The following is a 26,652-nucleotide window of genomic DNA, read 5'->3' on the forward strand; positions in this document are numbered from 1 at the left end:
GGGCGCGGCGGGCGCAGTCTTTTAAACGCATTCGCGAAGCGCTGAAGAACAAAACGGCGAGCCGCCTAAGGACCGCAGAAAGAGCGGGGCGCGAATGACGTAGTCGGCGTCCGGGCCTGCCAAAGCGGCGAGGGCGCAGGCCGGCCACGCCGCGCAGCTGATGACGAGGTCCTCTCAGCAGCCGGCGGGCGCGATGCGGCGCGCCCTGCCTTCTGTTCTGTTCTGTTCCGCTTCTCCTTGCTTCTCGCAACACTCTTCGCCAGGGCCTTTCCTTCCTTCCTACCTCCCGACAGAAAGCAAATCCGCGCATTACACGCGCTCGTGGATCTCAGACCTCTCATGCAGCTCTGCATCCGTTTATGGTGGACGCCGCCGTCTGTGGTCGGTACTCGTCGCTGTGACAGAAGGAACATTCGCTCGCCTCACTGGCCGTCAGAAGGCAGTTAACTGCTCACCAGCAGGAGCGTGCTGGCTTTCCACTGCTCTCGTCCACATAGAGGTAGGTGTGTGTGTGTGTGTGTGTGTGTGTGTGTGTGTGTCAGAGAGAGAGAGGGAGAGAGAGAGAAATGGTTCAAATGGCTCTGAGCATTATGGGACTTAACTTCTGCGGTCATCGGTCCCCTAGAACTTAGAACTGCTTAAACCTAACTAACTTAAGGACATTACACACACCCATGCCCGAGGCAGGATTCGAACCTGCGACCGTAGCGGTCGCGCGGTTCCAGACAGTAGCGCCTAGAACCGCTCGGCCACCCAGGCCGGCAGGAGAGAGAGTGAGAGAGGGAGAGAGTCATGAGAGAGAGAGAGAGAGAGAGAGAGAGAGAGAGAGAGAGAGAGCGCACTGCTAACGGCTCATGTTTGCCTAAAATAAAGTAAACAAGATGTACAGTATTTATTTACACTCTCGATCGCAATAACAAACTTCATAATTGTTAGTTTTATCTGTTTATCAGCCATCTGCATATCCAAGATTAGATAACGAGCCATTTTCTTCTTCACTCCATGGAGTAGGCTTGCAGCCCATTCCGTCTTCAATGAAGCCATCTGACCCTCGATCTCCCGTTCCTATTACTTTATAACTGACTACTTGTTCAACTAATCCGTCTTTCCTTATTCTTTTGATATGTTGTCTCCATTTTATGCGCCCTTGCTCTGTTCTTTTCAGTTCATACAGTATATACTAAGTTTTAATTCACTTTTGATTGGTAAACATTTTTATTGTATGTCTATCAGTCTAAATTCCGATATAATTGTCGTAAAGGAGTGTGACTTACAGTTAAATGTTTATTTGACACTACAATAGTGAAGCCATAGTCACAGTACACAAAGTTTTTCTTTCAAAAAAGGGATTACATTACCGGTTTCAACGAACTACGGCGTCATTTTCAAATGTAAAATGTGTGTGTGGTTTGAGGTTTTCGGGCGCTAAACAGCGTGGTCATCAGCGCCCATCAAATGTAAAACATCAGTTGGAGAATATGTAATGGGAATTGTGACCATACATCTGACAATTACGAAAAATAACGAGACCAGGCAAGCGAGGCAATGGTGGCACAACCAAGTCACTACAAGTTATGCCAATGCTTGCCCGACTGTTCATTCCGTGTCCTAACGTAGAATAGATAGAAACTACCCCAGGGTCAAATTGCCAAAGATTCTTGCCATGTGTCCTGCCGTGACACAACGATCGGGTCACTGATATAAATTCACAAGTCGTACGTGTATCAAGCACAGCCAACTTCCATGTGGAATGCAGCACATAATGTCAGTACTACATGAGAGTACAGAGAGTTTTTGGGATTCCTTTTTCGGAACATAGTAAAATTATGTACTGCAATCCATATGGAAGCTCGCTGTGATTGATACACAACGGCTTGTGAATTTATATCAGCCATCAGATGGTTGTGTCACAGCAGGACACGTTGCAAGAATCTTTGGCAATTTTTACCTTGGTGAAGATTTTATCTATTCTTCATTAGGACATGGCCAAAACATGTAGTGACTTGGTTGTGCCACCTTTGCCTCAGTTGCCTGGTCTCATTATTTTTCGTAACTGTTGTCAGATGTATCCTCACAATTCCCATTATATATTCTGCGACTGATGTGTTACATTTGAAAATAACGACGCAGTTCGTTGAAACCGGTAATTTAACCCGCTTTTTTTAAGAAAAAAATTATGTACTGTGACTATAACTTCACTATTGTAGTGTCAAACAAACAGTACGTCTATCAATCAAAAATAAAGTATGACAAGATGACATACGGAAGTGAAACTGGTTTCAAAGTCACCCAGAAAAACAAAATCGACAAAATCCCAATAGTTAAGGAAAGAATACCTAGGCTATGCATAAATAAGAAATATCAAAATGGTGGAAAATGACGGATAGTGCCCAATGAAGTGCTGTACAATGAACTGGAGCCCATTACATATACGATACGGAAAAGACGATCTCTTTTCTGTTCACATTAAGAGGACAACGGAAAACAGATTATCAACAAAAAAATATAGAGAAACTCTGGAACATAGAGCAACAATTAGGATAAAGGTCATCGGGGAGAATGTGAAACAGCTACAATTAACAATGGACTATTTGCAAAACAAAAGACAAAATTTAAAGAAATTGAAAAACATACAGATAAGCTTCAAACCAAAAATTGATATCGACACGCAGTAAAACGGTATTTAAAGACGAGAAACGACGAAAAATATCAAATGGTGCAAATGGCTCTCTGCACTACGTGACTTAACATCTGAGGTCATCCGTCCCCTAGAACTTAGAACTACTGAAACCTAACTAACCTAAGGACACCACAGACATCCATACCAGAGGCAGGATTCGAACCTGCGACCGTAGCGGTCGCACGGTTCCAGACTGAAGCGCCTAGAAAAAGATCAGAACGAATGAAAAGATACCGGGAAATTCGGAAAGAGAACCTACCGAAGCAGATGACCAGAAAATGATTGAAGTACGTGGACCAATCAGGCCATAAAAGCCGAACAAGAGGAATACATTACGTTCTTCTTTTGTAATTGTATTTTACATTTGATAACTCTAACTCTCGTTAAACATTTCATTTCAGTAGATTGTATTCGTCTTTTCCCTTTCTTAAAGTCAAACATTCCATGTATTAGTACAGGGTGGTCATTACTTTATAAAATTTTAACTCTGGATCCTTTCTTGTGTTGCATCCTAGTGTTTTGTGTATTCTGCCGCATTAAAAACCTATTTAACTTACAGGTTTTAATATCCACAGCTAATATCAACAACCTAACAAATGCAAAAGAAGGTAAAATATGTGCACGTGTTTAAAATTTCTAAAACAAGCTGTTGTAAACTGAGGAAGTATTTTGTTGGCGTCCATCAACAAAGGAAGAATCACCATAATACAATGAGAGAAATCAAGAGCTCGCACGGAACGATTTAAGTCTTCTATTTTCACGAGTGCTGTTCGAGAGTGGAACGGTAGAGAGGTAGCGTTAAAGTGGTTCGATAAATCCTCTGCTATGTACTTAATTGCGAATTCAAGAGCAATCATGATGTAGATGAGTTTTAAGTAAAAGATTTTTGCCTTTTTAAAATAAAAAAATTGAAAAAATACATCTGTCAAATGTTTTGTGAAACGATTTGTCTGAAAGTAACAAATGAAACAGAATAGAGAAACATTCTGACGCACCTAATTTGCTGTACATGATTTCGAACATCATTCAAAGGCACGTCAAAAAAGATTTTTGCCTTTTTAAAGTAAAAACAATTGAAAAATACATCTGTTAAATGTTTCGTCAAACTATTTGTCTGAAAGTAACAAACAACAATTTAGAGAAACATTCTGACGCACCTCATTTGATGTACATGATTTCGAACATCATTCGGCACGTCAGATATTTCTGTAACATATTTTATTTCTTACTTTTAGACAAATCACTTCACAAAACATATGACCGATCGTTCATTTTTTTAAATTTTCAAGTTTTTTTCACAAAGCATCATCCTTTTGATACCTAATTTGACGTCCAAGCGTCTTCTGTTCTGGAAAAGTTCTAAATTTTGAACTAGATTCAATTCTCACAGTTAAATATCACACTTTTATGCACAAAATAGCTAGGCCTTGAAGAGATGAACTGCTTGACGATTCATTTTCATAGCAAGCAGGTTCATTCCTCAAATCACTAATTAAGTTTTCCTTAATAGCCCTGGTAACTTTCAAAAAATTAAATACGTTTTTTGCAAATCTTGGCTCTCAGAAAACAAGTACACACTGGTTACACATGTACAACGTCAAAAACCTGTTGCTCTCTTGAGTCATCATAAGTAGCCTCTCTTGAGTAGTCATGAGTAGCCCAACGAATAACTTCGAATGTTAGATTGTAAATGAATTTCATAAATGATTAGAAAATATCAGCTACGATCTTCCAACTGAAATTAATCACAATGTTTATGTAGGCGAGCATGGTTGGTTGCTCTTTTCATTTCAGTGAAAAATAGCCGATATTTATGAAAATCATCTGGCTCCTCAAATCAGTCTTCGAGAAGGCTGCGTTCCCTCTAAGCGTTTCACCTGTAGAGGATCCTCCCATCGCAGGTTGAAAACAAGGATTACGGGAAGCTTACACTGCCTTACTGATAAATACGGCTCTTCACCAATTCTAGTTACATTCCCTCCTACAACAAAACTCAGTCCGCTTTAAGCTATAGCAAAAGGTGATTTCTTGAAAACCACTCACTTCCCAAATAGAACCACTTACGATGATGAAAATCTGGAGTTCTCACTTCTAAAATACACACACTTGGCAAGAGAGAACACACGTGACTTGTTTACCACCATTTTTTCGTTGCGTAAGGCGACACGTCTGTAATGCGCAGCCACGTAGAGGGAACAAGACTGTCCGATGCTCGTGCACAGAATGGATCAGGAATGTTTCTCAAGTGAAAACAGATTTCCTTGGGTTATTCTTTACATGCAGTGTTCACTCTAGGTCTGACATTGCGTCGTTCGACCGTCTACCGTTATACACCATACCAAGCTGCTTTTTCCATTTAATTGGTAATTCAGGCGCAACAAATACCTATAATAATTAAAAAGAAGATTCAAAAATTTTTAACAAATACTTAAATGAATTAAAAATATGATTAAATTTGTCAGAATTCTTTATTTCGGCGAAACGAGTTTCACTTTACTTCGCTGCATCACCAGTAGTCTGTCATTGTCGCACCTAAGTCAAATGTATTCTCAAATTCACTGACGACAATTATTTTGTTATTCCTAATAATGCGCTACCGTACTGTGCAATACGTATACAGTGAGTTATTTAGCCGTATTAAGCTCGTTAATTACGTACATCAAAGCCGAAATTATACTTATTATTTTATTCGGGAATGTTTAGTAGTGCACCTTCACAGTCTCATGCACACAATTCTAACGTACTTCCCCCTTGAGCTAAAACTATGGCAAAAATTACACAGCGAAGACTACGCCGAAGCTCAACATGTTTCGAACAGAGGTCTTCTGATTCTTTAGGGAAAGCTACTCCAAAAAAAAAATAAAAAAAATAAATAAATAAATAAATAAAATTAAAAAAATCTGTTATTTTGCAAGACCCAGCCATTTGATCAGATATGATAATCAGGCGAAAGTGGCTTTCCGCCGGCAGTATTTCAATGTCTACAACGCCGGTGACTTGATTTACTGCCAGTGTGTTTTTCCCGCCTGTCATTCGCGACTGCAAAACAACCGGAAAAAATAAGGCCTCTGTTAAATGAGTCATGTAAATGGGAGTCAAGCTTTGAACAAGATTTATTTGGTCCCGCAGTGAAGTTAAATTTAAAACGTTGCGCCAACAAGAACTGTTATTCACTGTTTAATGCCAAAGCGAACGATGTTTTAACAAATACTCTCCAGCCCGGGAAACGGACTATAGAATAAATTATTCAGACCGGTAACACTGTGAATCAGAAAGTCGAATTTTAAATTTTCAGCCGATTACTACCGTCAGATAAATTTGTCATGGCAGATGAAGAAAAGTGCTAGTTATTTACCCTCGTTTGCCTTAATACCGTCATGTGTAATAGAAGACTGGATCGCTATTCACGCGAAATACGGAAGAAAGAGGGCTATTCACTGCCAGACAATGACTTACAGTCTCATCACTGTAAGTACGTGGACACGGGGGCTACTGAACAGCGAAATAACTGACGAAATTGGGGTAACATTATTTTCATTGTGTTACTGAATATACGAATATCACAAATCGACATTCCACCAACTAACTGTAAGACCAAAATCAAGCTAACCTCCAGTGCACACTTGTCTACGGATAAGCCCTGCCCTCGAAAACGCCTCCAGAAGAATTCGAACGTTAAAACCCGCTAGCAACCGCTCTTAAAATTGACGAGTTTGTCGGTCTGTGAGGTCTTCGTGCGATGCCATTTGCAAATTCTCTTCAAAACTGCGAGGTACAGCCTACGAAAAGCGGAAAAATTTTAGGACTCGAGCAAGTAATACAGCAGAGCGCAGCACAGTTTGAAACTACTGCTCACAAAGAAACAAGAAAAACGGTATGCAGCGAATTTTTGGAACAGTACGAGAATGGTGGAGATGAATTTCTTGGAAGAATTGTGACAGGTGATGAAACATGGCTCCATCATTTTTCACCAGAGACGAAGTGTGGTGTCACCGCCAGACACCACACTTGCTAGGTGGTAGCCTTTAAATCGGCCGCGGTCCGGTAGTATACGTCGGACCCGCGTGTCGCCACTGTCAGTGATCGCAGACCGAGCGCCACCACACGGCAGGTCTAGAGAGACGTACTAGCACTCGCCCCAGTTGTACAGCCGACTCTGCTAGCGACGCCACACTGACAAATACGCTCTCATTTGCCGAGTCGATAGTTAGCATAGCCTTCAGCTAAGTCAATTGCTACGACCTAGCAAGGCGCCATCACCAAGTTATATTGAGATGATAATACTGTATCAACAACACCAATGTTCACCAATTGTGGATTAAAGTTAAGTATTCCAGCAGCTACGTACTTTTCTTTATAGCATTCACTACGTATCCTGTTTCAGACCTCACGCCAGCCTGCGTGAGTTTAAGCGCATGCCTTTCGGCTTCCTCTCATTGTGTCTAGGCTGTCTTGTCTAGACACAACACGAAGAGGCAATCAATGGAGTGGCATCATGCAAATTCACCAAAGAAAAAAAATTCAAAACCACACCTTCTGCTGGAAAAGTTATGGCTACGGTGTTTTTCGATTCCGAAGGACTGTTGTTTGTGGGCATCATGCCAACTGGAACCACCATAAATTCTTATGCATATGTGACGACACTGAAGAACCTTCAAGCTCGACTGAGTCGCGTTCGACCACTTAGGCAAAAGCAGGATGTTTTGCTGTTGCACGACAATGCACGGCCACATGTCAGTCAAAAAACCATGGAAGCAATCACAAAACTCGGATGGACAACACCAAACACCCGCCTTACAGTCCTGACCTGGCTCCATGTGACTATCATCTCTTTGGGAAACTGAAAGACTCTCTTCGTGGAACAAGGTTTGAAGATGATGACTCCCTTGTGCACGCTGCCAAACATTGGCTCCAACAGGTTGGTCCAGAATTTTACCGTGCGGGCATACAGGCGCTGGTTCCAAGATGGCGTAAGGCAGTTGAGAGGGATGTAAATTATGTGGAGAAATGAAAATATTGTTCCTAAAGGATGCATCAACACACTGTAAAACTTTCAAATATGTAGAATAAAAGATGGATTTAAAAAAAAAATAGTGTGCATTTCTTTTGGAGTGACCTTCGTATGATGAGCTTAAGGCACTGTATAATGAAAAGGGTAAAGAATCACCTTCAAAATCCGCGCAATATCACTTTTGCCAAGATTCTCACAAATTTTAGAAATTTTAATGTGTACATTGGTTGTTTACTATCTGACTAGAGCACAGCATCCGTGTGGCGAATCCGCGTGAGCAGTTAGCGCTCGCCTACATCACTCGCAATGCACGCGGCTGGCGGTGTCAGTTTACTCACTATCGCGCAGCGCTCACTCGTGGAGTGACGGGCGACAGCCGCGTGCCCTTGCATGCCGCGTGCGAAGAAAACGCGCGCAGCCCACACAGCTTCGACACAACGGAGCGGCACTAATGGGCCCGGCAAACCGTTCAAATTCTTCCAGGATTAGAATTTATTTTTAGCTGCCGATTTTTCATGTTTTCCAAAGAGACAGTGTGTGCTGTATAGCTGAAATTCACCAAGTGTTACCACAAGTGTTATCACTTCAATTTTCGTTAAAATTGAAGTGATAAACGAATACTGAATGTTACTGAAGATCACTGTTTCAGCTGTGGAACTGTATATTTCGTTGAAATAACAGCTGATGAATTAATGCTCGCTTTGAGTCAGTTGCTAAACTCACACTGACATTTAGACTTCTTTTGAACAGAAGAAATTAAAAAGGTTTACATTGAGAAGTGTGACAACAGACTATAAATATCAACTTCGTTTAGAATTAACAAGTACACTTCAATCCAGCTACACTGTATGCTTTTGTGAGTAAATTGAGCACATGAACTAGTAGGACTCATTACATTTGATAATATGAACAGAAAGGGAAAGTTCAGTGGTTAAAAGAGATTGGTATTATTCGACTAGATTTCTGTCTGGATGGAAAATTATTCAAATAAGTACATCTTTCAAACAAATTTGTTCGCCAATAAATATCTGTAAACTAATTAATGAATAACATATAATGTATTTTCTTTGTTTACTTCTTGTGCAGAATTAGTATTTGGTCCCCTGGCTCAGTCCAGTTTCTGTTTGATAAAACTTAATGGTTTGTCCAGAAATGTGCCTTTGTGGCCCAGTGGCTACGGTTGCTATACGTTGCGGATTTCGCGGACAGTCCGTGATTTTATGCTTGAAGACGGGTATCCTAGACGAAGAGGAAAATGTCCGCGAAAAAAGTGGCTAGTAAATAAAAAAAAAAATACGCAAGTTTTGCCACTGGCCACCGATCAAGTGTTTCAAAACGCCTGCAAACTTGACGATAGCCGTTGAAACCTGTGCTGATATTCCGTGACACTCCAGAATCGCTCGGCTATTTTCAGAACACACTGTGGAAGCAGTGCAATAATCGATTCTTTGCGATTGTTTCAGTTTTCCGCTGTTGGTTTAATTTGTGTTCAGTGCTTTAATTAAAAAGTTATTTAATGTCAATTGCAATTAATTTTCTTCATCATTGACCACTCCTTTATAGACACCATTAATGCTTGGATTAATTTTCCTTGTTAATTACAGCTTCTTTGCTGACAGAATTACTATTTGAATTATGGTAATTATGAAGATTTGGCTGATGTACAGAAAGGTGAAAGGACATTGTGTGATACCAGGTTTCAACCACATCTTCATAATTACCACTGTAAAGTAATGATGAAGATTCAACTGAAATGCAAACCAATGGTCGCTTGCACAACATATCGGTCCGTGTTTCAACCACATCTTTATAATCACCCAATTCTGTCCTTGATTTTCGTCCTTGGATTATGGCAACCCTACCAGTGGCCTAAGTTCCAAACAGCAAAACTTATGAGGAGGAGGAGATTAGTGTTTAACGTCCCGTCGACAGCTAGGTCATTAGGGACGGAGCGCAAGCTCGGGCGAGGGAAGGATGGGGAAGGAAATCGGCCGTGCCCTTTCAAAGGAACCATCCCGGCATTTGCCTGAAGCGATTTAGGGAAATCACGGAAAACCTAAATCAGGATGGCCGGAGACGGGATTGAACCGTCGTCCTCCAGAATGCGAATGCAAAACTTAGGCTTAGGGTTCGATACCCGTTTGGTCCTACGATTTTCTCTGTTCTTCTCGTTTCCTTTATCTACGAGGGCAGTTCAATAAGTAATGCAACACATTTTTTTTCTGAAACAGGGGTTGTTTTATTCAGCATTGAAATACACCAGGTTATTCCCCAATCTTTTAGCTACACAACACTATTTTTCAACGTAATCTCCATTCAATGATACGGCCTTACGCCACCTTGAAATGAGGGCCTGTATGCCTGCACGGTACCATTCCACTGGTCGATGTCGGAGCCGACGTCGTATTGCATCAATAACTTCTTCATCATCCGCGTAGTGCCTCCCACGGATTGCGTCCTTCATTGGGCCAAACATATGGAAATCCGACGGTGCGAGATCGGGGCTGTAGGATGCATGAGGAACAACAGTCCACTGAAGTTTTGTGAGCTCCTCTCGGATGCGAAGACTTGTGTGAGGTCTTGCGTTGTCATGAAGAAGGAGAAGTTCGTTCAGATTTTTGTGCCTATGAACACGCTGAAGTCGTTTCTTCAATTTCTGAAGAGTAGCACAATACACTTCAGAGTTGATCGTTTGACCATGGGGAAGGACATCGAACAGAATAACCCCTTCAGCGTCCCAGAAGACTGTAACCATGACTTTACCGGCTGAGGGTATGGCTTTAAACTTTTTCTTGGTAGGGGAGTGGGTGTGGCGCCAATCCATTGATTGCCGTTTTGTTTCAGGTTCGAAGTGATGAACCCATGTTTCATCGCCTGTAACAGTCTTTGACAAGAAATTGTCACCCTCAGCCACATGACGAGCAAGCAATTCCGCACAGATGGTTCTCCTTTGCTCTTTATGGTGTTCGGTTAGACAACGAGGGACCCAGCGGGAACAAACCTTTGAATATCCCAACTGGTGAACAATTGTGACAGCACTACCAACAGAGATGTCAAGTTGAGCACTGAGTTGTTTGATGGTGATCCGTCGATCATCTCGAACGAGTGTGTTCGCACGCTCCGCCATTGCAGGAATCACAGCTGTGCACGGCCGGCCCGCACGCGGGAGATCAGACAGTCTTGCTTGACCTTGCGGCGATGATGACACACGCTTTGCCCAACGACTCAACGTGCTTTTGTCCACTGCCAGATCACCGTAGACATTCTGCAAGCGCCTATGAATATCTGAGATGCCCTGGTTTTCCGCCAAAAGAAACTCGATCACTGCCCGTTGTTTGCAACGCACATCAGTTACAGACGCCATTTTAACAGCTCCGTACAGCGCTGCCACCTGTCGGAAGTCAATGAAACTATACGAGATGAAGCGGGAATGTTTGAAAATATTCCACAAGAAATTTCCGTTTTTTTCAACCAAAATTGGCCGAGAAAAAATGTGTTGCATTACTTATTGAACTGCCCTCGTATAATAAGGACAATAATGCCTAGTCAGTTGCACTGTACGTCAGAGTACTTGCTGAAATGTAGATCCCCCTCTAACCGGCTTTACTGATCTGTTTCGAGATGGGAGGAAGTCAAGAGCACACCACCATGGCTAGTAAAGCACTGCTGTGTTGAAACCACCCTTCAAGTTGAATACAGCTTTAGCTGATTTACAGCGTAACAAATGAGCCAAAAAACTGCTTATAGCAGTTTGGGCTATAGCGTACCAGGCAGACGCAATGTTAAGCAGCCAATTTAGCCAGCCAGCTGACGGTAGATCGTGACCGATTAGCTGAGCGAGAAGGGCGTAGACTATGTTATACCTTGTCTCTCATGACAAACGTACTTAACTATTATTAAAAAACTATTTTTCCGTCGTTTTACTTGCTTTATACGCTGCGGTTTATAAGTTCACTTACATAAATGTTGGGGCAAACGAAAGAAACGGTGACTCATCTATTTTTATGTAGTTAATGTTAAATGAAAATCTCGTTGGTAAAAATTTACGAACATCAGACACCAACTCCATATCAAACACGGGAGCTCCGATGCCGTGCGTCATCATAGAAGACGAGGTACTTGGTATATCCGAAAATTAAATCGTCTTTATGGAGGAAGGAATTTAAGAAACAAAAAAATGAGCGTATGGAATTGTTGGCAGGGAGGCCCCATGCATGGGAGTTCGGCCACCGTATTGCAAGTCCTTACGCCACTTCGGCGACTTGTGGGTCAATAATGATGAATATGATGATGAAGGACACACAACACCCAGTCGAAACCGGGCCCCCTGTCTGATTGGCGGAAACGCTACCTCTACGCTACGGAGGCAGACTTTAACGAACAATAAAAGAACCTTTCAAGACCGACTGTCTCGGACTAGACGGTTTATAGAATGTACTGTTGGGACTCATAAATAAATGGTGAACGGAAATTTTTTTATCGCCCAATGGATGTTCGAGATGAATTTGCATGATAAACACATGCTGTGTTTTACAAAATAATGTGCCAGAAAGAGATGGCTAAACATTTGAAGACATACTGTACCTCCCTCGAGAAATGGAAATTCTCCCAGGTCCCACAAGCCATCGAAAGTCATCCTGAACTTTGTTTCAGGATGCGTGCCTCCTGTAACTGTCTCGGCACCTGCCAATACGTCTCTCCCACCGAATATCGCGTAAGAAGTCCACCTAAGCAGCCAACGATGAGAATGCAGCCGACAAAAACTTATTCGTCAACACTTTCCTCAGATTGCTAACACTATGTGTGTCTCCTTGATATATATAAGTAATTACGCAATTCGTGATTGCAGTGTTACAAAACGAGAGAATCAAGCAAACACTCAGTGGTTCCTAACGATTAACATAACCAGACTTCTAACCTTAGTTCTCCAAAAACGTTTACGGAATGCTGCTGAACTTGCAGAGCATTCCAGAGAGTTTTATGATTAACAATGAGTGAGCTTGCTGTTAGAATATGGAATAGTTTTTCGACTCGATATCCATCTATCCAGTTATGTAGACCTCTGAGATTCAAAAAGTTCGGAAGAGACACTGGGCTCGAGTATACAAAACGGAGTTAGTAATACTGCAGCACAATTGCAACCTGCTTATCATGAAAGTGTCAAAAGACGACTAGAAGACTTTATCAGTTTTCTATACCAAGTGCAATTATTGAAGGAAAGTCTTACCCACTATTTAAAAACAAGCAGTTCACCACTATTGCAGTACATGACCAAGGGAGGCTTACAACAAACTTCAGCCGTACAACAGACAAATAAATGGGTCACGAGTTTCGAATGACATGATGATGTAAAAAGAAGATTTTACTTGGAATCTAATTTGAGAATTGAAGTTAAAGTGGAATCACAACGAATTATTTGCAAAAAGCTACTGCACAATTTATGATTTCTAAATTTCTGCTGAAAAAGATGGTGAGCTGAAAGTTATGCATCGAAGCCATGATTAAAGGCAAATTTAGGAGTGCACTGCTTGTGTTGAACATATTTTCTTTAGTGTCAGAACGGTAAAGCTCCATAAATCAAATAAAGTTTCTGACGAGACAATTAAAAAAAGAAGACTTCTGAAAACTAATTTAAAATAAACGAAAAGTTCAGTTGTTTACTAAATGACAAAGAATTGGAGCTATAAATGCTATTGGATTTTAAATTTACCTAGTATTCTTAACACTTCTAATTCACAGATGACAAATAAGTGTTTTTATTCTTGTGAGTGAGTAATGTTTCAAATAATATTTGTTATTCACGAATGATGAACAGTAAATTATATCAGTATTCGTTACTCGCCGTTCACATAAATTTCGCCCAAGCCTAGTACTAAGTGAAGAGCATCGTGCATGCGCACACTATAAATTCGCAACCTGTGTGCAAGTGAGTGCAGGAGCATGCAATCCGCGTGGTTGCAGGCGAGTCCTCACGCGGCTGTGTCAGCCGCGTGGCCGGCTGTACGTACGCTCACGCGGCTGTCATTAGCATCGGTTACATTCGGCAACTTCCGCCAACGTTCGCGAAGCGTATTCGCGCTCTCTGTCGCACACAACAGGCACGTTGGGGCCACGCGGTTGCAGGGCTCTAATTCGACTACGTTAACGTGCTGTCAAAGCTACAGCTTGGATTTCTAAATGGTCTAATACTGGAAAGGCTAGTTGCACATGTAATTAGCATCTACTTAATTCATTAGGAACTAAATTACCGCTACATTTCGTGATCTTTCAATGGCATTCGACCGTGTAAATCACACTATCCTTTTTAGAATATAAGAGTGTTATTATGTAACAGCTCACACTCTATCCAACAGAAAACAAAAAGTGTTAGTAGGAAGAGATTGTACGCAGTTATCTATTTATCTAAATGGGAACGAAATGTATGCAGTTTCGTAGAAGATGCTCATATGAGGGGCACTTACTTTTTGTGTTTATTAATGACCTTTCATAAACTCTTACGGTGACTCACTTTAGTTCAGAAATGTGTCCGCACCATTTTCAACTAGTTCGCAGCAACTACAAAAATACGTTTAGCCATTAATAAATTTGAGTTTAAGAGCAGCCTAAGCGATTTATTGGCAGGCAATGACTTTGTTGGCAGAAACAATGGATGTCTATATTGTTAATGATATTACATTTCGTGAATGCTACATAATACCTGAATGTGACACAGCTTCAATAGAGAAAGATAATACCTGTAAGTAACCTTTGTGAACTGTTTATGTTCTGACGATTGTAGAATACAGCCTACGAATTATCTTACTATGAACATTTAAATGTACACAGGCTGAAGTTAGTACGTGCAGTTTTAAACGTTTGGAGTAAGCTTTTAATTAACATGTAAATGAAAAACCGTGTATGAAGTTTTTGGTCTTTTCCTCGTCTTTGAGAACCTTATTTTGATGTGTCGAAGCACCATTAGCATTTAAGTTCCTTTGAAAATACGTTTTTTTTTCTTTTTGGCATATTCAGTACGTACTCACTGTGGGTGCATGGAATGTACAGTGCATATAATGCAGCCTAATCTGTCTTATAGTCTGATCTCGGATGCTGCCAATATCTTCTTTTGATTTAGTGGAAATGAACTCCGAAAATTATTAAACAGAATGTGAATAGAAAGTGAGTAATTTGTATGTAAGTATACAATGTGCTTGGACAATTTTGTGACTAAGTATTAGCGAGATGTGAGCGAATGTTAGTTTGAAAAAAGCTCTCGTCAACAAGGCAGCGTGGATAATGCACGGGACCCTCATACGAAACCACGCGTTTCCGGATGGTGGTAACGAGCAACGAGATAACGTGAGATAAAGCAAGTGGCAGCAAGCCAACAGGAAAAGCAGTCTGCGTGCGACTGCCGTGGAGAGCTGCGGGAACGCTACAACCTCTCCGGTTACCAGGTAGGAAAAGAGACATCTCGTTCACGGCCGCTTTACGCAGCCGAACTAACCTATTTTCATTAACAAAAGATTGCTTTCTTGCTCCATTTGTTGTGATAGTATACAAGGTAACCTGACGCTTACGAAAACGCAGTGTCCCGCGTGTTCCGCTGGAGGACTCCAAAGGCAACAAACGTATGACGTGTCAGGAAATTCGCATACAAGCAACTAAAAACACGTGACACAGTTCAAAGCCAGGCCTCTGAGTTTTGTTTTACTTCCCCAGTTATTATTCTAGCCTTCGAGCCGTGAGCGAAGTTGCTGTTTTGCCCGCGTATCGCCTTCTGGCTTTCGTCTCGGAATCTCCGGATGACGTTTTTGACATTTCGCTAGCACGAGTGGCTGGCATTCTCGAAGACTCGCCGTTCACAGCGGGCTAGGGGGCGACCAGGCCGTTCCTCGAGGGCTGTGCTTCCTGTTCGTGTGTAAAATCTGCTTGCTAACAGAGGTCGTATAAAAGGAAAGTGTCCTTCTGAGGCACTGCCACTTATGTTACCGCGAATTAGGTCTCCACTTTGCGAAGTATTTCACGCAAACTTTTCGTAATGTGCCCGTAGTACGCAGAATTGACAGACCTTCGGGAACCATTCTATGTCACTATTCCATAAGAGTAAAAACTAAAAAAATATCAGAATGGCCTTTGTTATTTTATTTTGAAAATCTGGCTCGTTTATGTCTGCTAGTCACCACCTTTCTACACTCTATGCTCTACCTCTTCGTCTCAAGACCATACTCGTGTCGTGATGACTGGGTGTTGTGTGATGTCCTTAGGTTAGTTAGGTTTAAGTAGTTCTAAGTTCTAGGGGACTGATGACCATAGATGTTAAGTCCCATAGTGCTCAGAGCCATACTCGTGTATCGAAGCACATGTCTGCATATCATACATGTTTTCATAAAGGCTAGCAATAAATCGTTGTCTCTTTAAGTAACCCGATTCAGTGCGGAGTACTACTGCGCAGCACAATAGGGATGTACCTCACAAGGGAAACTCCCATCAGATTTAGTGGTAAGATAGCCCTGTGGGTAATCGTCAAAAACTGAACACAGATCAAGCACGAAAACAGGAAAAAGGCGTACTGAACTGTGTAAAAAAGAAGCAAAATGGAAACAGTGAACGGCCCAAGCTCAAGATGAGCAACAATGGGCGCAGTTGCATAGCGGCGGCGTCGTGGTTATGTGGTCGGCGTGTTGGATTGCGAAGGGTGGGATCCGAGTTCAACTCTCCGTCGTTCCCCCATTTTATTTATTTATTTTTTACACGAAACTATGAACTGTCCGGTTATGAATTCTCCGTCCGGTCACTGACGTGACTGCTCGCTGTATTCATATTTGTGTCTGTGTCGTGGTTTAACGTCCGTTTACAACAGCGAGGTGTAGAGAAGGAACCTCCACATGTAGGTACCTCCTATTTGTTCGCCTCAAGTATCACATGTTACGACTCTTGCGTTCCGTTTTGGAAGTTTTGACTCCAGAATTACTTTGTTGTAACATAATTCACACCCGCTTATTTGTCGTCATTTCTGTGAGAGGTGTATGCGGCACCTCAGCTGCTCTCACTATTCATCACATTTACTTGTGACCGTAATATCTTCTTACCAGACGACTCGCACACTATTACCAATGTATAATTTAACTACAGGAGGAGAACAGACACGTCACTTAGACGGGAAGTTGACAATTTTGTGAAAAAATTGGGGCAGAAGGGAGATTTGAACACATATCCCCTGCTTCGCTGTCCAACACTGTGACCACACAGCCACGATGTTGTGATTCTTCACAATTGCTCGATGTAGCTAGCATACGCTGAGTTTTTCGCAGTTCAGTACCCTTCTTCCGCCGGCCGGTGTGGCCAAGCGGTTCTAGGCGCTTCAGTCCGGAACCGCGCGACCGCTACGGTCGCAGGTTCGAATCCTGCCTCGGGCATGGATGTGTGTGATGTCCTTAGGTTAGTTAGGTTTAAGTAGTTCTAAGTTCTAGGGGATTGATGACCTCAGATGTTAAGACCCATAGTGCTCAGAGCCATTTTTGAACCCTTCTTCCTGTTTTCTCTCTTGATCTGTGTTCAGTTTTTGACAGGCTATCCACTAAGCCATTTTACCACTAAATCTGAGAGGGGTGCGATGTGGAGTTCCCTTTGTGAGTAACGAAAGAGCACACTTGAGACGTTATTCGAATAATTCTAGCTTCGCTCCCTTGACATACTAAGGATGTGGTGTAATAAAGAAAAGATGTGCTCAGGTTTGTTATCTGAATCAGGAAGCGATGGTAGCAATGATCTTCAGTGCTTTTTTGTTCTGCAAGTTCGGTTTCCTGGGATTTAGGCTGTTTACATTGTTGGCACTGGATAGTTATACTACTGACATTCCCTAACATCTCGTAACTTCTAATTACCTAAATTACTGTCACCAATAGGTACAGGACGAATTTCTGTACATTTACTCTTCAAAAATGCAATCATATGAGTAAGTGTTAAACATTGCGTGCAGCTCTGGAACATTACTGTCGTATTATTTTTTATTTCAATGTGTAACTAATAAACAGCCCATAACAAACTGTTGTTAACTCATTGGACTTAGTACTCCATTATTTAGTGCTACAAAACTGAATCTCTGAGGCTGTCCGTATTGCATCCTTTGATGGCTCACTGTGCAGAACGTGCCCGCGAGAATGAAACATCTACCTGCGAAAGAGTCTCCGACGCAGAATTCCACGGTATCTTCGGGTGTTATTAACGACGGTAGCTGTAGCACCTCATGCCTGAGTCGGTAACAACAAGTATACCTTCAGGTTTTCTAAATCACTTTGGAAGAGTTGCAAACGTGCATATAAAAGATGTATAACACAACACACTATACAACCACAGGATTTTAAAAGCCCTGAAAATCAAAGAGACACCATCTCTGCATGTATATGGTATAAAATGTATGACGTCTTTTCTTGGAAACTCTCGTCCTGAAAAGGAATTACATGATGTAAATGACATATAAATCTGTACGAAGAACACTGTGACAGAGGTTTTCCTCGTAAATCCTACGTCATTACAATCAGTTAATTCGTAGACAGTAACTGTAACACTTCACGTACGACATCTCATTGTCTTCAGATACTACACACGGAAACGGTAACAGCTGAAACAAAACACATATTTGTTCAACTTAGACAAACATGGAAACATATTGACACATATGTATTGATACAATGTGAGACCCTTGGAAGATGTATCTGATACTGGATTTGTTCTTACCTCCAATTAGCTACCAACGCGCCGAGGTTCCTAAAACAAAAGAAAAAAAACACTTTTAGTAAAGTGAATGGAAAGCAAATATATTTCTTTTTACAAATATTTATTTTTAAATAACATAATAAGTAATACAATGTTTATTATATAAGACATATCAGAAAAAAGAGTACAGATTAAATAATAAAGACTTTTTCTCGAAAAAAGGTTTGTTTTACAGTTAGCAGAGCAGAATTTTCACATACGGCGGAAATGTGGATCTGTGTTGCTTCGTTGAATTATATTGTCATTCCATATTAACCAGTGACCAACTACTTTCCGTACAAGTATCGGTAGTGGCTGTCGTGTGGACTTCTTTCTGCCAGCTTACCGTCGCCCCACAGACGACACAAAGCACTTGTTCGCTGCAGATGTGACTTGCTGCCATAGTTGATGAATACAAATAAAATAGTTTTCTGCTTCAGTCATTTGTTTATTTTGCCACTGCGCGTTTCGATGGTTTACACCATCATCTTCAAGTAGATAACTGTTTATTTACATAGCTGGTTTTGGTGAAGAGTACAGACTTCTTTTCAATATAGCAGACCAAGGGTAGTGTGGATTATGCTGAGTCTTTTGCTAGTGATATAAACTTTATTTAGAAAAGGTGTTTTTGAGGTTAAAGAAATGAATTTTGTTTAAAAATTGTTCAACTGGCTCTGAGCACTATGGGACTTAACATCTGAGGTCATCAGTCCCCTAGAACTTAGAACTATTTAAACCTAACTAACCGAAGGACATCACACACATCCATGCCCGAGGCTGGATTCGAACCTGCGACCGTAGCAGTCGAGCGGTTCCGGACTGAAGCGCCTAGAACCGCTGGGCCCCTATGGCCGGCGAAATGAATTTCCGACAGTGAATTGTACTTACAGGGACGACAGAGTCGTAAAAATTCTGCATACTACTGCTTGTTGTATGTTCTCTCCACTGTACATTGTGTTTACATCGTCAATTTAAAGATGTAAATGTTACAGATGTGCTTACTTACATTAGATACAAAGATAACAGACTGAATTACTTCTACACAAATACGTTTACCTTTTAAAAAAATAAGAATGGCTGCAGCAGGATATGGGCATTTGTCTAAGTTAGTTCAAAGTGGCTCTGAGCACTATGGGACTCAACTTCTGAGGTCATTAGTCCCCTAGAACTTAGAACTAGTTAAACCTAACTAACCTAAGGACATCACACACATCCATGCCCGAGGCAGGATTCGAACCTGCGACCGTAGCGGTCTCGCGGTTCCAGACTGCAGCGCCTAGAACCGCACGGCCACTTCGGCCGGCCCTAAGTTAGTTAATACATTAGGCAGGTGCATATACCGAAATATGTATTTAAAAAAAAAAGAGTGCTTAAATGGTTCGTGTTAGAAAATGTGAATAGGCTGCACCAGAATATAGACATGTGCACAATTTAATTACTCTGTTAATTTCTTATATATAAAATGATTACACCACATCATACATACATACATATATTGTAGGGTGAACTTATTGAGAAACTGGTGTGCACTGAAATAGTAATGAGAATGACTAATGGGCTTTGGCAAAGCTTATGAAAAGTTGGATGAGCCTGTCTGTTTCACTATGGTTGTTGAGTAGATGCTCCCCAAGATTCTCTCTGTGGATATAGATTTCTAGTTGTTTATACAGAGATTTTCCGAGTCCTTTGTTCAGTTTATCTATATTTTAAGGTGGCTTTCTACATTCTCAAATGGGTGTCCTGTATCTTTTGGATGGGAGGCTATTGCAGGTTTGTGTGATGTGTTGAATCAGAAGGCGTTGATGTGTTCAAGAATCTTGGTGTAGAAGTTACGGCCTGTTTAACCTATGTATTGAGCGGGGCATTTACTGTGTATGATTTTATATGTGCCAAAGGAAGGATCAATGTTGACTGCATTTTGTGACATGAGGTTGTATTTGGAAAATTTTATTGTTCCTTCGAAAAGCCAGTCTTATTTTGTGTCGCTTGAAGATTTGGCAATTTTTTGCGAGGTATTACCGAGGGATGTAAGCAGTTAGTGTTACTAGCTTCTTGACACTCACTTGGTTCATTTACTTTTTTTAAGTATATTGTCTATTAGTCAGGGCTTTTACTCATTATCTGCTGCTACTTGTTTTATGATTTCGCTTCATTCAGGAGGCTCTTGACAGTCAGTGGGATTTTTAGAGCTCTACGAATCACTGAGCAGCATGCTGCTAGTCTGTGCATGTTGGGGTGACAGAAGGGAGATGTATGTTTATGTCTGTGGTGGCTGGTTTCCTGTAAAACTGGAAGACATGTTGATCATCTTTGCATGCTCACAGGTGAATTTAATATTCCTGTGCATTTTGTTAAACGTTTGCAGGACGTCTTGGACATAATCTTTGTTTCCCCATCAAAGATCAGAAATGTACAGCCTGCATATATTCTTTAGAACTGAAATTTTTGAACGCTTGTTGACTTTTCGTGAAACCTTCTGTGCTCTAGGTGGTTGAGGAACATTCCTGCTGGCACTCGTAGCTAGTCCATTTGTTCGTTTGCGGATTTTTTCACTGAAAGAGAAATAATTGTATTTCATTATCAGCTCGAGAAGAGTAATGAAATCTGTGATTTATGCCAGGGAGATGTTTTTGTATTTTATTAGGTTTTGTTTAATAACAGATGAAGCATCGTGAATGGAGGTGTTAGTACAAGATTTGTTACATCTAGAGGGATCATTCGGCGGTTGTTAGTACTTTGTATGTCTTTCGGATCAGTGGCAAATGAGAAGCTATATTTTATTGAGTAGTTACTTCCAAAAACAAAGTTATCCTGTAGGATCTTGTTGGGTTTCTCAGGGACAGTCCGGAAAAACGTGGGACTTTTTTCATCTGAGAAAAACCCTGAAGAAAACCGGGAATTTTTCATTGTTTTAGTTTTCAGTTAAATTAATGTAGTTTTGACTGGCGAGAATTGATGCTTTAACACAGAATTTTACTTTAGCCCACTAGTGCAGAATAATATTGCAGCAATAAAACTTATCGTGAGAATAACACCAACATAAAATTTTTGGACAACATGATTGTGGAGATGAAGCAGCGATTAGTATGATTAATCAATTATTCAAAAACAGTCTTAATCGCATTTATTAGTATTATACCGCCAACCGGTTTCAACCAAACGTAGGGGCCATCTTCTGGGCGTTTACACTGTGAAATTATAGATATCCGTCAGAAAGACTCCATTATACAACAGCTAAAATTGCGTAAATTTGAAATATGTTACCCACTGGTCACTGCTGGTGGTGTCACTCCTGTCTACATAACGGCAGGAAACTATACGGACGCCGTGGCCTGGGCAAAGGTAACACCATACGAACACACCAGCTGCTACCATGACCACGGCGTCCTCGCTACACAGACGAGAGGGCGCCTGATATACGCTTTATGATCCATCGACACTGCTCCTGACTTTAGTCACGGTGCCTGTGATAGGATCCTGTTCCGTATCTTATAATACACCTACAATATTAAAGTTTTTCCTGACTAAGACTGTTAGAGATTAGCAATTGCTTGTAAGACAATTTATCGAATGAGCAAACACTCAAAAAATTCGTGCAATATTGAACTAAAATTTAAACTTCATAAACAGGTAATGATTGTTTTGAAAATAAGTTGATTCTGACAGCACTATTCAAGCAAATATTTAAGATGAATGTTTAAATTTTGTTCAGCATTTCACTATTTTGTGATAGACAAGTGTGCATCCATCCATGTGTACTTGTGGTAAGAGAATATTTAACATAAAGAAAGTAGACCTGCAGACTAATTTCTACTTTAGTTGTAGCTTTATTCAGAACCATTCAGATATTTTCGTAACAGTTAATGGGAGGGAGCGTTTGTCTTCTTAATTAGCGTCACATAGCGAAGTGCAAAATTAATACTGCAGTGGAAAAACGATTTTGTGAAACAGTTTTCTCAACAAAAAGTTACTACAGAAAATCCAATTTTCTTACTGAAATTTGAAGTTTAAAGTTTGCAATTTCTTTGGTTATTAAAACACACGTGCGATTTGCATTGGCCGTTGGCTATTGTACAAAAAAAGTACAAAACGTGTATTTTTCTGTATTCTGATTATCGTGTGTTCCAGAGACAAGTAAATAATTCCTAAGCAAACTATCAAAAACATCATCACAGTCAAAATTTAGTAAAATAACACGCAAGCTATAGGACGTTAATTTTTCACACTCTTCTATAAGGTCACATGTCGAATGCTTGCAGTTTTTTCTTCTCTGGATTTCCGATTATCCACTTTCCACTCACATGCAGTGGTATACGCCTGACATAGACGTGCAGCAACTTCCTCAGTCCTATTCAATATGCGACTTCACCAGAACTCTGTTAGCGAAAAAAATTTCCTCGCCTGTGCTTATCTACTTCTGGCATCTTCCTTTGTTTCGGCCATCCTGCGCAGTCTAGTTTCCTAGATACAACAATTCTTTCACTTCTTTCACCACTTTCTTGTTTCCAGTTTTGACGTGTTGAGAAGTCAATATTCTCCTTCCTACTCCTCTTCGTCTCCTCCATCTCCGTCTTATTTATTTTTACAGTATAGAATCAAAATAATTTTCCGAACGTAACGCAGTTTTTTCTGGAATTTGTAACGAGACATTTGCCAAGCCTTGAACACAGCGAAAAGGTTTAAACAGATATGCATTGCAGCAGTGATGCAGAGATAGAGAGGCCTGCACACTGCAGACTGCTGTGGAGAGCTGCATCGAACGAATCTTTGGACCGAGGACCGCGACAATGCCAATAACAGCAACTAATTTTCTGACAATAATGTTCTGGTGCGGGACATTGTCACGTCGAACTACACTCCTGGAAATGGAAAAAAGAACACATTGACACCGGTGTGTCAGACCCACCATACTTGCTCCGGACACTGCGAGAGGGCTGTACAAGCAATGATCACCCGCACGGCACAGCGGACACACCAGGAACCGCGGTGTTGGCCGTCGAATGGCGCTAGCTGCGCAGCATTTGTGCACCGCCGCCGTCAGTGTCAGCCAGTTTGCCGTGGCATACGGAGCTCCATCGCAGTCTTTAACACTGGTAGCATGCCGCGACAGCGTGGACGTGAACCGTATGTGCAGCTGACGGACTTTGAGCGAGGGCGTGTAGTGGGCATGCGGGAGGCCGGGTGGACGTACCACCGAATTGCTCAACACGCGTGGCGTGAGGTCTCCACAGTACATCGATGTTGTCGCCAGTGGTCGGCGGAAGGTGCACGTGCCCGTCGACCTGGGACCGGACCGCAGCGACGCACGGATGCACGCCAAGACCGTAGGATCCTACGCAGTGCCGTAGGGGACCGCACCGTCACTTCCCAGCAAAACAGGGACACTGTTGCTCCTGGGGTATCGGCGAGGACCATTCGCAACCGTCTCCATGAAGCTGGGCTACGGTCCCGCACACAGTTAGGCCGTCTTCCGCTCACGCCCCAACATCGTGCAGCCCGCCTCCAGTGGTGTCGCGACAGGCGTGAATGGAGGGACGAATGGAGACGTGTCGTCTTCAGCGATGAGAGTCGCTTCTGCCTTGGTGCCAATGATGGTCGTATGCGTGTTTGGCGCCGTGCAGGTGAGCGCCACAATCAGGACTGCATACGACCGAGGCACACAGGGCCAACACCCGGCATCATGGTGTGGGGAGCGATCTCCTACACTGGCCGTACACCACTGGTGATCGTCGAGGGGACACTGAATAGTGCACGGTACATCCAAACCGTCATCGAACCCATCGTTCTACCATTCCTAGACCGGCAAGGGAACTTGCTGTTCCAACAGGACAATGCACGTCCGCATGTATCCCGTGCCACCCAACGTGCTCTAGAAGGTGTAAGTCAACTACCCTGGCCAGCAAGATCTCCGGATCTGTCCCCCATTGAGCATGTTTGGGACTGGATGAAGCGTCGTCTCACGCGGTCTGCACGTCCAGCACGAACGCTGGTCCAACTGAGGCGCCAGGTGGAAATGGCATGGCAAGCCGTTCCACAGGACTACATCCAGCATCTCTACGATCGTCTCCATGGGAGAATAGCAGCCTGCATTGCTGCGAAAGGTGGATATACACTGTACTAGTGCCGACATTGTGCATGCTCTGTTGCCTGTGTCTATGTGCCTGTGGTTCTGTCAGTGTGATCATGTGATGTATCTGACCCCAGGAATGTGTCAATAAAGTTTCCCCTTCCTGGGACAATGAATTCACGGTGTTCTTATTTCAATTTCCAGGAGTGTATATGGTTGTACATCCATCCTGATTTAGCTTCTGGACAAATACACTTAAGATCCAAAGCAACTGATACACATGCCTAATATTGTTAGGGCACCAGCGAGCAAGCAGCAGTGTTGCAACACGACGTGACATGGACTCGACAAATGTCTGAAGTAGTGCTGGAGGGAATCGACACCATGAATCCTGCACGGCTCTCCACAAATCCGTAAGAGTCCGAGGGGGTGGAGATCTCTCCTGAACAGCACGTTGCAAGGCATCCCAGATATGCTCAATACATGTCTGGGGAGTTTGGTGGCCAGTGGAAGTGATGAAATCCGTAAGTGTGATCCTGGCTCCACTCTGTAGCAATTCTGGACGTATGGGGTGTCGCACTGTCCTGCTGGAATTGCCCAAGTCTGTCGGAATGCACAATGTATACGAATGGATGCGGATCATCAGACAGAATGCTTACGTACGCGTCACTTGTCAGAGTCGTATCTAGATGTAGCACTCCGTATCACTCCATATCATACGTCCCACAGAGCCTCCACCAGCTTCAACAGTCTCGTGCTGACATGCAGAGTCCATGTATTCATGAGACTGTGTCCAAACCCGTACACGTCCATCAAATGGTTCAAATGGCGCTAACCACTATGAGACTCAACATCGGAGGTCATCAGTCCCCTAGACTTAGAACTACTTAAACCTAACTAACCTAAGGACATCACACACATCCATGCCCGAGGAAGGATTCGAACCTGCGACCGTAGCGGTCGCGCGGTTCCAGACTGTAGCGCCCAGAACTGCTCGGCCACACCGGCCGGCTTTGTGTACTCAGCAGCATCACATTTATATACGTTACAGAAAGGAGAGTGGCCACGTGGCAGCATGGTTCAGAATGTGTGACCAATTCTCCTTTACTGGATACAAGATTGGTTCTTGGATTTTTTGCTGGCAATTTACGTAATATATTTGCTGTGGTCTGAGAAACACCAAAGTGCGAAATGACAAGGACAGTCTACCGCAATTTTTAGAGTTTCTTGTAACTGGCTGGTTGAGGCGAATTTCAGGACGCATTTTAAGTCAACAACGTAATCCTCTCCAATATGACCATGACTAGCGCGGCATTACGCTGTTAAAAACAACCTTTAGGAAGGTTATAATTGTATGTTACGGAGAGAGCAGTTTTTTCGCTCAGTTTCGGAGCAACATGTGACGTACATGATACTTCTGCAATGTCAGCAGGTATATTTTATTTCACCCAATTCTGCGAACACTTCTCACGCGTCCATGCACTTTCGCGCTCGAACTGAGCTAGTTGCGCAAATGCGTTTTAAGCAAAAATGCGGCGAATTTAATTTTCTGTCCCGATGACCTACGAGCAGTGACACATGGCTGATGAGGACTTTTCATCTCAGCGAACAGCGCAGCGAGTGCTCGAATGTCCGGTGAAAAGGTCAACAGTGAATTAACGTCGGCACACAGCGGAAAAGTTGGCAAGAGTCGTTCACAGCCGAGCTGGGAGTCCCATTCTAACGAGCCAGCCGAATCAATTCCTGTACCGTGTGTCGATCGTCGCCATGTGTTTACTTCAGCCCCGGTTCGTGGCGGGGAATTCAGCTGAGGAATAGCTTCCGCGCAAACTGGTATCCGTCTGTTGGTTTATGACACGATGCAGGCGGTATATAGCCGCGGCCGCTTAATATCTAGTGCAGCATTTCAGCGTTATGCTCGAGTCCAAAAAGTGCAGTGCGTAGGAATCGAGTTACTCACCTCACTGCTTGAATCACCTGTGGATGAAAATTGCTCGCAGAGATCCACGAGCTGTTGGTCATTCATTCGTGCATGCATGCGCAGGAACGACAGCACTTTCCTGAACATTCGAGATGCTAGTAACTTTAAATCCACTGCTGCAAGTAACATTTGAACTATGAATGAAGTTTGTAATTTTGTGTGCCGGCCGCGGTGGT

At 42.4% G+C, this 26,652-nt stretch overlaps 2 long non-coding RNA genes across 3 annotated transcripts in view; one reads left to right on the forward strand and one right to left on the reverse strand.

Moving 5' to 3' along the window:
• The window catches only part of LOC126473518 (uncharacterized), a 675,218-nt gene that overhangs the window by 313,560 nt on the left and 335,006 nt on the right, over positions 1–26,652 (reverse strand). Inside the window, exon 4 of the long non-coding RNA XR_007586476.1 lies at positions 18,411–18,440. This is a non-coding gene — a long non-coding RNA (uncharacterized LOC126473518). The remainder of the gene's footprint in view (positions 1–18,410; positions 18,441–26,652) is intronic.
• LOC126473519 (uncharacterized) overlaps positions 15,084–26,652 on the forward strand; it is a 369,422-nt gene continuing 357,853 nt past the window's right edge. For both annotated transcript variants that reach the window (XR_007586477.1, XR_007586478.1), the window contains exon 1: positions 15,084–15,127. This is a non-coding gene — a long non-coding RNA (uncharacterized LOC126473519). The remainder of the gene's footprint in view (positions 15,128–26,652) is intronic.

This window comes from Schistocerca serialis, chromosome 4 (assembly GCF_023864345.2).
Source record: "Schistocerca serialis cubense isolate TAMUIC-IGC-003099 chromosome 4, iqSchSeri2.2, whole genome shotgun sequence".
Taxonomy (NCBI): domain Eukaryota; kingdom Metazoa; phylum Arthropoda; class Insecta; order Orthoptera; family Acrididae; genus Schistocerca; species Schistocerca serialis.